Below are 12,144 nucleotides of genomic sequence, written 5' to 3' on the forward strand. Positions count from 1 at the left end.
TGACATCCAATCAGTTTTGCTAGGGATTCAGCAGTGAATGTAATGGCTTTTAATGGTTTGACTCAAAACATTGGTCTATGTTGTACTTTTACTGTAGTCAACAGAAAGATTTCCTTCAGGATTAGCCTTATTTAGATGTGTTTCTTTGTTCAATTCTTTCCCATTTTAGTGGCAAAATGTGGAAATGCATGGTGTTTGAAAAACCTGGTACAATAATAAAAGTCATTAGAAATCCAGATAAATCCAGAGTTTACGGAATTGATCAGGGAACACACAGAATAAAAGTAAATATTCCCTTGTCAAGAAAAGTTATTTTTCAGAAAGCAAATATTTTTTTAGTGGAAAAACCTTACAAAAATATCCGGCAATTATCACTGTATCCTTTGTGTGTGTGTGTGTGTGCGCTGCCACTTAGATATGCAACACTGTTCTTCCAGAAGCTTCAGGTCACCAGTTTAAAATGAAGAGGATTACAGTGAGTGAAAATTCCATAGTTACATTGTCAGAAGTGTATGCGCAATACTTGAGTATGGAAATTAAGTACCTATTGTATTTAATCTATTCTTTCTTGCTTTATGATAATAGCAATGAATGCTACTGTGTGCAACGTTACCTGCTTTTCTAATGTATTTAGTCTCATATAAGACCAAACAAATTAAAACTACAATATCAGAACTGTCTGACTCTTTGAGAAACTCTGTTCTTGGCAGTTTGTCTGCTTTGAGGTGAATACACACAAGGTGTAATACACAATGCAGAGCACACCGAGGAACCTCAGGCCCAGTTTCCAAAAGCTGTGTAAAAAAGCCATAAGTCAGACTTACCCTATCCTGAACAAACTTATACTGGGCTAGTGAATGGGAGGGGGAAGCTACATTTGGTTGTAACCTTCAACGTAGATGAAAATCTCCATTTTGTAGCAGAAACAAACTGTCTGTGATGCTAAGACAAGGCCATCAAGAAGCTCAACATTGATTAGTTCTACCTTGGTGGGACAAGGGGATTGCTACCAGCAGAGTTATTGTTTTTTAATAACTCTCTGCCCAACAGCCCATCAGGAGGTGGGAGCATAGAACATCCCCAGCAGGAGAAAAGAAGGAAAAAATAAAGGAATCAAAGACTGCTTTTAAAAATGACATCCCCTCTCTAAACAAGGGAGCCAGTCCATTATGAGAAACAGTTGAAAGATTGGGGGGGACAAGAGGAGCTTTCCCTTCCCCTGATGATTCTCACCAACTCCAAGGACTCTCAGGAGTGGTGATAGTCCAAGGGAGAATTTTGTTTAGACTTTTGTTTTTCATGTAACTGTAAATCACCTGTACTGTGTAAGTGTGTGCTTAAGAATTTCATTTGCAAAGTTTGTGTTCCTTGCTTTAAGTGCCACCTGTCCCCAAAAAGCTGAACTATAAACCAGAGCTACCACAGCTAAGTGAGGCTCTGGGGTAGCATGCATAAGCTACTGGAGAGGTTTGAGCACTGGTCTTATGGCCTAAGGCAAGTGGAGTCCCATGTCCCAAGAAAGTATTTCAGAGAGAAAATCTGCACCTCGGAGTTGGCACTAGAGCCCCAGAGCTTGATTGAACTCAGTTGAGACCCTAGCTTGCATGCATGTGGAATCTGAAGGCTGAGTCTGATTTAGGTCTGGTGACCATCCACTAGGGTAATGTAGCCAGGATTTTGTTAGAGTAAAACATGGGTGATTCACTGGGTGATGCATTTTCCATCAGTAGCAATTTTTAAATCAAGATTGGATTTTTTTATTGTTATTTTAAGAGATGTTATAGAATCATAGGAATGTAGGACTAGAAGGGACCTTGATAGATCTAGTTCAGCCTCTTGCGCTGAGGCCTGATTAAATATTATCTAGACCATCCCTGAAAGGTGTTTGTCTAACTTGTTCTTAAGAGACATCCAAAGAAGGAGAATACACAACAAAGATTCCTCTAGTTCAAAGGAATTGTTTCAGGGAAATAAAATAATGCACTTGGAATCTATTAAATATATTCATGACAGTTGCTCTGTGAGTGCCTGAAAGTCACCATCCCTTATAAGCAGCTGCTAGCAAAGAAGTAGATGTGGTGTATCTGAATGGTATCAAACAAGAACCTGCTTCAACCTGATGTTTTCTGAATAACTGGTCTGGTAATCCAACATATCAGAACATTCTGAGGATTTGCGTGGGAGAAGTGCTTGGGTATCTGTGGAGTTGTAAGGATTTGATTATTTTTTTTAAACTAGATTAGTACCAGGGCTGAAAGGCATCCGCAGGCAGATTTTAGTCTCTACTTCCTAAGTAAGTGGCTGGCAAGTTAATCTACAGGATTTGCCATAACATCAATTCATGCTAACGGTTGTCTCACTAGCAAAAGTGATTTGCACCCTAAGACTGGGTCAAAGCCACTAGATGTACTTATTTTAGACTACTGTCCAGCAAACCTATATCTTCAAGACAGTCTTCTTAGCATATGCGCAATGTGCCTCAGGGGGACATATGACCAGGATTCATTGTCAAATTGGTCCACTGGTTGGATCATTAGCCTCCCCAGGTTGAGCCAAGTACTGACAGGGAGTGTGACACGAACACATCTATGCCCCCCCTTCAAGTTAGGTCACTCCACTTTTGATACATGGAATAGCAACTGATATTGCCATAGACAAGGCAGCTGATGCAAATATGTTTAATGATTGGCAATCTCAGCTTTGGTATTGTAAGCTTTAGCAAACCAGAGTAAACAGTCTTTGATGGTTACTAAGAAGTGTCTAACCAAGATATGCATGAGGCAGAAGTGCACTAGAAACACAGAAGCACTTAGGGTGACCAGGTGCCCCAATTTTATAGGGCCAGTCCCGATTTTTGGGTCTTTTTCTTATATAGGCTCTTATTACCCCCCATCCCCTGCCCCGATTTTTCACTTTTGCTGTCTGGTCACCCTAGAAGCACTATAGGAGCACATATTCCCCAGTTCCACAAACGCTCAAACTTCCTAGTCTTGCATGACCATAAAGAACACTTCGCTAGATTCTTACCTGAAAAGCCATCTCTGTCTTTCCTTACAAAAAAAAAGGTAGTTATTGCTTCAGAAAGATGTTCTAATAGGGGAGCTGCAGGTGCTAAGTGTCACTGTTACAGGACTAGCTGCACTGCTGATTCTACTTGGGTGTCCTGTGCTGGTCTATCGCAGTGCCTCAGACATTTCCTACTTCAGTTTCCTCCTCCCCCAGGGTTTTCTGTTTCTCTGGAATTTCACATTGCTCAGTCCTCTGTCTGGGTCACTTTGAGTTCAATTCCCTTCTGGGGTAACAGTTCAAAAAAACTCAAGAATCCTTCCTCCCAACCCACTTAGGCTCTTAAGCCCACACTCTGGACTCAGTTCCCAGCCTGTCCAGGGATACCTTTAATTTTTTTTTCTGCTTTGGATACAACACTAACTCATAGGATGCTTCCCTGGAATCCTCTCAGGGTCTCAACCCTGCTGAGCTATCTTTTTCTCTTCTATGCTATTTGGGAGTCCCCGCTCCATGTGGCTGCTTCCCTGGAGTCCTTCCAGACCCTATTTCAAGACCTTCCTGCAGAAAGCCAACTTGCTCCCCAGGGTTCCTCTCTCAAAATGAGTTTCTCAGCCCATGAAAAGAAATTACCAGCTGATCAGGACCAATTGGGCTGGAGGGATAGCTAACCTGGCACAGGTGTGGCTGAGCCCAGTGAACCTTAAACATGCAGCCAACCTATGACAGGTTCTCATCTACTGCACCCCTCACAGGGGTCTGGCCTCAGACCTTTGCCTTTCATGGAGTGCTGAATTATGGAATTCCACTGCCAGATAAGGGCCTGGGTTACAGTCTCCTGAGTACTAACTGTGAGTAATTCAGTAGGTCACACTAGGGTTGAAACCTGACAGGGCCTCTCTTTGGGAGTGTAGCGAAGTGATGACTCATAGGTGTGGCATCTCCTGCTTGTCATCCTAGGAATTAGCTATTTTCCAGCTCTGGAGCACCCTTTGCCAGCTGATGTCTCCCCTGCCTCAGGCCCTCTGTCCCTCCCAGACCCCAGTGCCCTTTCCTCAGGGTTCTGCCCCAGCAGTACCCCCACACTCTGGGTCTCCCTTCCCAGAGGAATCCCCAACCCTCTAAACCCACCTGGCCTCAGTGACTACTGCCAGTCATCATCTAGCCCCTGCTCACTGGGGCAGACTTCAGTCTGTAAAGGCCACTCATCATTGGCAAGGGAGTCAGACCAGCTGCCTCTGCCTAAGCCGGGGCTGCACCTCTGCAACCCCAGTACCACCTTTGGCCTTTAGCAAGGCCTGCAGCCTGGGAATTTGCCAGGCTGGAGCTCCCCAGCTCCTCTTGCCTCTCCCCAGCCCTGCTCTACTCACAGTACCCAGGCAGCCAGGTCTTTCCCTCTCCAGAGCAAGAGAAAGACTGACTCAGCTCCTGGCCTTTTAAAGGGCCAGCTGTGGCTGCTTCCCCAATCGGGCTAGCCTGGCTGCTTTTCCTATTGGCTCCCCAGGGCTGTTTTAACCCCTTCAGGGCCAAAGCAGGGTGACCACAGGGAGCCTGTGACAGAAACTAATTAAAGTAACTAAAAAGGTTTTCAAAACAAAGATAGTTCTTCAATTCATAGAATCATAGAAGATTAGGGTTGGAAGAGACCTCAGGAGGTTATCTAGTCCAACCCCCAGCTCAAAGCAGGATCAACCCCAACTAAACCATCCCAGCCAGGGCTTTGTCAAGCCGGGCCTTAAAAACCTCTAAGGAAGGAGATTCCACCACCTCCCTAGGTAACCCATTCCAGTGCTTCATCATTCTCCTAGTAAAATAGTTTTTCCTAACATCCAACCTAGACCTCACCCACTGCAACTTGAGACCATTGCTCCTTGTTCTGTCATCTAGTCCATTCCCTTGCAGCCAAAGCTTCCAGATCCTCCCCATATGGGCCCTGGCTCCCTGCCCTAGGAGAGGGGCCCACAGGGAGGCGCTGACTAATGGCTGGTGTTGTGTCCTGGGCTTGTGCCAGCCATCCTGCCACCATGACAGGGAGCGACACTGCCTCCACCTGGAGAATGAGGCTGCAGGTACTCTCTCCAGTCCTTCCCCAAATATCCTCCATCTCCCCCTTCCCCAGCAGTATCCTCTTTTGGGGAACCTGAAGTATGGTAACCCTATACTATATTTATAAAATAATTAACCTATGTCCTCAATTCATCAAAGCCTCTGAAAATTAGACTTTAGGCAGTGAAATCCATATTTATATACCTATATAACTTAAGTGACCTGACATTAGAAGCCACTTTTGCAAATGTAGCCCTGAATACTTAAAACCTGGGAACAGGAAAGGTTTTACTTGCTTCTCCTACTACAAATAAATCACCACACGGTAGTGATTTTTGATGACTACAATAGTTTTTTCTTAATTCACAGCTGTGCTTCCCTAAAAATACTGCTCATGAATCATCCTGTGAAGCTAACTAGTCTTCTCTACTAAAGTTTCCTTTTGACAAGATTATGTTCCAAAGCTTTAATTTTATGCTATCATATCTGGAAGGCAGCATTTTAATATATTTCTACACAATGAACCCTCTTTCTTTATTTATAAGGGATCGGGAAGTGTTACCAATTCCCCTAAGCCATTTTTATTAGTTCTTTAACTGATCAATAGGTTTGAGATGCATACTGTAGATCCATAATTTATATTTTTGGTGCATGTTTCTTATGCTGTACTAGTTTGCTTTGAAAAAAGGCTCTGTCAGGATGCAGTGTCAAACTTTCCCTCAAATTCACTCACTGGATAAGAGATATTAGTAAGTAATATTCAGTTTTCAAATGCTTTTTCACCTCTAATACCAACAGCTATTCCTGGAAACCAACATTAATCTTTTACCGAAACCCAGTCAAGGTCAGCATGGAAATTAAGAGGCATTTTCTTTTCTCATTCCATGCACTTGTCAACACATACAAAGGCAGTGTCTGTCTCTCAGCATATCCCTCCTCTCAATGCTTCTTCAGACTTTCTATGATAACAAGTCTATTTGATACTTTCTTTGAAATCTGGATTGTATATTTATAGTATATACCATGGTTAGGTAATGATTGAGGGATTGCTGCAAGCAAGGAAGATTAAGGATGGATGGACTGGTACCCAGAAAGAAAGCTTCCCCCCAGCCTCAGCCCAAACCTTGAGCTGAAGAGAAGCTCCCAATTTGACTGCTAGTAATGGGTAAGAGAAATTTGTTTGGTATGCCCAATGCCTCATGCACAGGACTTCTGTCAGATTTCCAGTTTGACTTGTGCCTTTTTAATGGCTCTTTTTCTCATTCATCTTACATCATATTTACAATAAAAACTGATATGTCATATGTGATATGGAACCCACTGACACTATAATTGGTCTCCCGTGTAAACAACTTGTTGGCCTTCCTCTTACAAGTTAATACACAATTAGTATCCGCTTTCCAAGGATAGTAAATGTTCTATAGCTTTCAACACTTCAGGCCTTAACTGTCAGTGGCAAGAAGTAGTGTTTTGATACTCATATCACTACAGATGAGAGGGCTCACACGTCTTGTAGAAGTTAAAATAAGTGAAGAGGGTCAATTACTGAAGTCATGGGCTGTTTTTTTTAAGCCAAACTCAAAATTAGTCCATTGGTTGTACCTGAATCATGTAAAGCAACAAGACTAAATGCCTTGATTGTCTTAGAGACAAACCAGAAAACAAGATGAACAATTTGTAGGCCAGGGTTCCAGGATTAAAATAAGGTCTGACGTTACATGGGATCTTGCACAGTCCCCTCAGCATCTTTCCCTGCTTGCATTGAGGATTTTTAAATTCCTTGTGAGCTAGATGAGGGTGACATGGCAGCCTTGCAACCACTGCTCTGCCTGGCAGGAAAATGTAGGCCAGATTTAAGTCTGTGGGCCTGAGTTCCCAAACTCCAATTGAAATCAATAGGAGTTAGGATTTGAGTGGGATGTTCAGAAGCACTTTGGCACCTATCAACATCTTAAGGTGCTTAGATGCCTTTAACTATCTGGCCTTATGATTTCATTACAGTGCAATATTCCATTAGGAGCAGGAAGGTAGTCTCACAATGGACTGGGGATGAGGAGAGTGTCAGAAAAAAATTCTAGCATGTACCAGTTTCATATAATTATATCGTGTGCAGAAAACATGAAATTATACATACTTGAAGTCCTACATACATATTTGCACTCTCCTGTGCAGAAGGGACCATTACTTTCAGGTAGAATTAGTAACTTCTTCATATTTAAGTCACTAAGACTTACCAATTGTTGCTCCTATTGTAATATCATTATAGCTGACATGTTTCACTTCTTATATCTTCTAGTGTCTAGTGAGTAACATTTTTGGTAACGATTCTGAAGTTAGACATACACTTTTAGGAGTAGAGTACAAGTCTTTCATTTGTCATTCCTCATACCAAGTTTTGAATATTTTATAGCTACTTTCAGGAAGCAGATGACTGCCTTGGAATGAATAATTAAACCTCATTTTAAAATAGCTGTCTCTGGGGAATGGGTGTCTCACTGAACAGAACAATATCTAATTCTGCTCTGAAGATTATTTCCTTGCAATTTCCTGACCTGGATTCCAGCACTTTCAACACATTGATCTTCAAGGGAGAAATAACAGGTCAGATACTGTAAGGCTGGCACAAAGGACTTTAAATGACTAAGCAGACAGAAGGGTGTGAGACTAATCAACTCTCTGACACCACCTACTATAAAGACCTCAAAAAAGACCCCATACCATAATTTTCACATGAATTTAAGGATATCATCAAATCCTTTGCCAAAACCTCCAAGGGAAACTCTACAAACTCATCCCCCATAAACATGCTTCCAAAATACACAAACAAAGGAACCCATACAGGCCCATCATATCTGGCCATGGCACTCTCACTGAAGGACTATCAGGACTCAAAGAAACCATCCCCAAATGACTCAAGACACAAATTCCAGGACAGCAGCAGGCATCATGTGATTTCTAGGACTGCCAGATCTGCTGAGATCCTTTCCTGGAGTAAAACTGTTACTGACCAGAGAAATAGGCCTGGGGGCAGAGGAGAGTGTGGATTGGGAAAAGAGGCATTGCTGAGTGCATGGTGATGGTATAAGAAAGGGAGAGCTAGAAGCTGTATTTAGAGAAGATAATCTGTCTTCTCTATTTTCTCTTGGTCTGTTTCTAGGATGCTTCACAAAGTGAAACCAAGTTTTACACAATTTCATCGTCTAGTTACTGCCTTTTCAGTTAGTGATCATGTACATGATCCACACTTAGCTGTAGTGTATTAAGAAACCAGTTTATTTTCTTTTCATGGTGTCAGCAGATCTCTTAATGCCTGTATAGAAAAAAGAATAGAAGATAAATATACTAAATGTGTTTATTTGTATTTCCTAATCAAATCGTAGTGATTGGAGAGATCAATGGATCAAATCCTTCCTTCTATTTCCCCCATATAACACCACTGATGTCAACAACAAATTTTGGCCCTGTGGGTTTAAATGACACTAACTGTGTGACTCCAGAAACAAGGACCAAATCCTCTAGGAACCTGGCAGGGCACTCATTCCATTATACTAGCCAGCTATGTTGTATTCAGATGCTGACTCCAATTTATTTAGTAAATGCTGTAGTAATATTTGCTGTGCAACTTTATATGGCATTTTCTACAAAAGTGATTCCTCTGTTCATTTAACGACAAACTGTCATCCAGATCTAAGAATAAAAAATTCCTCAGGTACCTTCATGTGTCACTATTTAATATCATATTGAAGTTAGAACTAACTTCTTGCCAACATATGTGAACGAAGAACTAATAGACATTGCCATAAACAATGTTTAAGTGCCCTTTCTCTTCTCCACAGCATCAGTACACATACTGATGGATACTCAGTAAGTATTTAGCACCTTTTACTCAAGTAACTGAAGGTTAACTGTGCCCCAGGTACATTTCTTTCATCTTTGAAAATATTGGGAATGACATTAAATGATGCTGTAATATTCCCAAAGATACAGTATAGCCTTCCAGATGTAGCATGTCCAGGAACTGATATTACAGCAGATTGGCTTGGTATGCCAATATGTATACCAGTTTCAACAAGTAGTTGGAATTTTATTTTCAGGGTACACAGTTACAATCTTCTTTTACACTGCTTCTTTTTCACATTAACAACTATTTTTGGCATCATCTCTTCCTTTGATATAGGTAAGGACTATTTGCACAGTACTGTACCATGGATTTATTTTAAATTTTAACTGTCACCCCACAAGACTTAATAAATGTTGACAAAGACTGTAAACTATTATCTCCAAGTGGATGGTGGAAGGGCTAATACATGCATGACAGACTTCACTCACCATTGGGTGTCTTTTTGTGGCTGGGCCTGGGGATTAGCACCATTGAGGTCTGATGCCTTTGCCAAGTACATAGCTCCTCTCTCTCTTTCTGGAATGCAGCACTCCAGCCAACTCACCTAGTTCTCCCCTTCCAGGTTATCTAAGTCCCACTAGATATCTGCCTGCTGTTCCAGGCAGTCTTCCCATAGCTGGTTGGAGAATCCAGGCCCACCCACTACTCCAGGTTCTATTCCAGTGACCTTCTGTCCAGGAGCTATGGTCTGCTTACTCCCAGACCTTGTCTCTATTTCCCTAGAATCCTTCCTACTTCCCTGCTGTAGCCTCTGGTGCCCAGATTTCCCCACCCAAACTGCCTCCTCTCAGGGAATAACTAAGGGCTATTTCTCTTCTTTGACTTCTTGCCATGTTGGAGACTACTTCCCCTACAGCCCTCTCCAGTTCTCAGCTTGCTGTCTTTCTACAAACTCAGCCTTCACCTGCTCAGCTGAGCTTCATTTGGCTCTCCCACAGGAGCAGCATATCAGGTTAATTGTTCTAACAACCAGCTCTGCCTTGTGTGCGGTAACAATGTCAACAAAATTGGCATCCAGGATAGATTGAAATGGCAGCATTATAAAAAGGAAGTAGAAGGGCTTCCAAGAAGCAGGAAAAACAATTAAAAAAAAAAGTATGTAACATTTCCTTATGCAAAGGAAAAACATCATGCGTTAAAATAGAGGTAATTAACTAGATTTCATCAGAGACTAATCATAACAGTTCTCTCTTCTTTTTAATATGTGGGACTTAGTTTATTTCTTCAAATACTTGGTGCAGACTGCAGGATATGCTTTGTCAGCTTCCATTAGCTGATCACATATCTGGGGGAGTCCCTAACTGAAATCATCCACAATACTTTTACCATTTAAAAGTGCATTATGTATGACTCTTGTTTATCAGAGACAAAAAAAGACACTTGCAGTACATGATTGTTGAGAGTGTGCACTATATATAACTACTGAGGGTCATTGGCAAACAGAGATAATTGCCAGTTAATTTGATGCAGAATTGTTGTATTACTATATCATGTTTTCTAAAATAAATATGTAGTGCTAAAGCTCTAGATAAATAGGTCTAGAAATTTAAATTCTGCAGTTATACTTAGAACAGGCATGTTACAGCAGTATAGAGCAAGCTTCTCCTGTCACTCTCCATACTTCATTCCTATTCCTAGAGGACCACCTTGGTGATAACAGGATAGTTCAGTCTCTGTGCCTGATCTCTCTTCTGATTCTCTGATGTTTGCTACGAAGTTTGGTGGGTGACAAGCATAGCTATGGATTTTGTGATGAGAATATCTCTCCACTAGGAACTGAACTGAAATCACCTAATTTCCCAGAGTCCTTCAAATAGTCATTGGTAATGGTAATGGTGTTGAGTAATTAATACACTGGAGCTGATTCAGATCAGTGACCCTGAAATGAAAGGTTCAATATCCCATGCTTAATTGTCGGAGCCAACCATTAATTCCAGCCAACCCACTATTAACACTTCTCCCCACTCAAAAAATAGCATATTGTTCATCTACAGGGAACGGCCTTTATTTAGATCACTTGAGTGTTTTTTTCTTTACTCTGTAATATCATATGCTTTGCTAAATACACTCTGATGATAAGGGATGGACAACATGACCTAACCAGGTCTTTTCCATCTCTAATTTTTAAGTTTGGAACAATATAGTTCAGTTTTTCATATTTCACTGGAAAGATCATTTTTAATGGAAAAAACAATAACCACGGCAACAAACCTTACTTACTGATCAGCTCTAAATACATTTTCTGATCTGGCCTAAGACAGAAAAGTTTGTATACAAGGATGGATTATCTTTAATGCAGGAAGAATAGAAGGCCTTGAGTAAGGATGAAAGAAGAATTATTTGTGTCATATTTTGGTGTAACTGATTTATTTTACAAAAATATATTTATAACTCTTGTTTCTATGTGAATGTCTTTCTTATCATTACAATTTCATTTTATAACAAATCTCTCATGACAAGCAACAATTAAACATTAAAATATTATAATAATGAGGTGTGAGAATAGGAAGAAAACAGAGAGGTATAAAAACTTGATAGTACTAAGCTAGTCATCTGCTTATTGGTGATCACATGTCTTTGTAGAGTCATAGCAGCCATTACTCAGTCGCTGTCTGTAGTGTCCTCAGGAAGGCTCCCCAAGTGGGAGATAAGCTTCTTCTAAGGCCTATTGTTTTCCTAATGGCCCATTCCCCTCCGACTGCCTAGAATGAAAATATCTTGTCTAGTGGGCATTACCCAGGTATAACTACACGTGAAATACAGATACATAATCAATATTCATAACTTCAGATACAAAAATGATACATGCACACAAATATTATAATCATATTCAGCAAATCATGTGAGATGTCATTGGAAAGGTTATGACTTATCTTGCATAAAATACATCATAACTATGTCATAAGCATATCAATATGAAGAATATGGGGTGCAATGTCACAGTAGGATCACCCCCTATGCCTTTGCAGCAGCTTCTGCTTGTGGTAGCTAACCTTTCACAGTAGGGCTTCCTAAGGCCATGATTGTTCCAAGGAGAATACTCTGACTTTGAGGTGTGCCATGTTCACAGAAAACATATCACTGTCTCGGGCTGTTTTATCTTTTCATAGTAAACTCTATAAGGTTGATAGAGGGTGATGTGCTACTTCTCAGCAACATCACACCTAACACAGAGCCTCTCACTCCATGAT

The 12,144-nt window shown here is 41.0% G+C and overlaps 1 long non-coding RNA gene across 1 annotated transcript in view; it reads right to left on the reverse strand.

Moving 5' to 3' along the window:
• The window catches only part of LOC120402000, a 43,483-nt gene extending 33,719 nt beyond the window's left edge, over window positions 1–9,764 (reverse strand). Inside the window, exon 1 of the long non-coding RNA XR_005596902.1 lies at window positions 9,382–9,764. This is a non-coding gene — a long non-coding RNA (uncharacterized LOC120402000). The remainder of the gene's footprint in view (window positions 1–9,381) is intronic.
• Window positions 9,765–12,144: the final 2,380 nt, after the last annotated feature.

This window comes from Mauremys reevesii, linkage group 3 (genome assembly GCF_016161935.1).
Source record: "Mauremys reevesii isolate NIE-2019 linkage group 3, ASM1616193v1, whole genome shotgun sequence".
Taxonomy (NCBI): domain Eukaryota; kingdom Metazoa; phylum Chordata; order Testudines; family Geoemydidae; genus Mauremys; species Mauremys reevesii.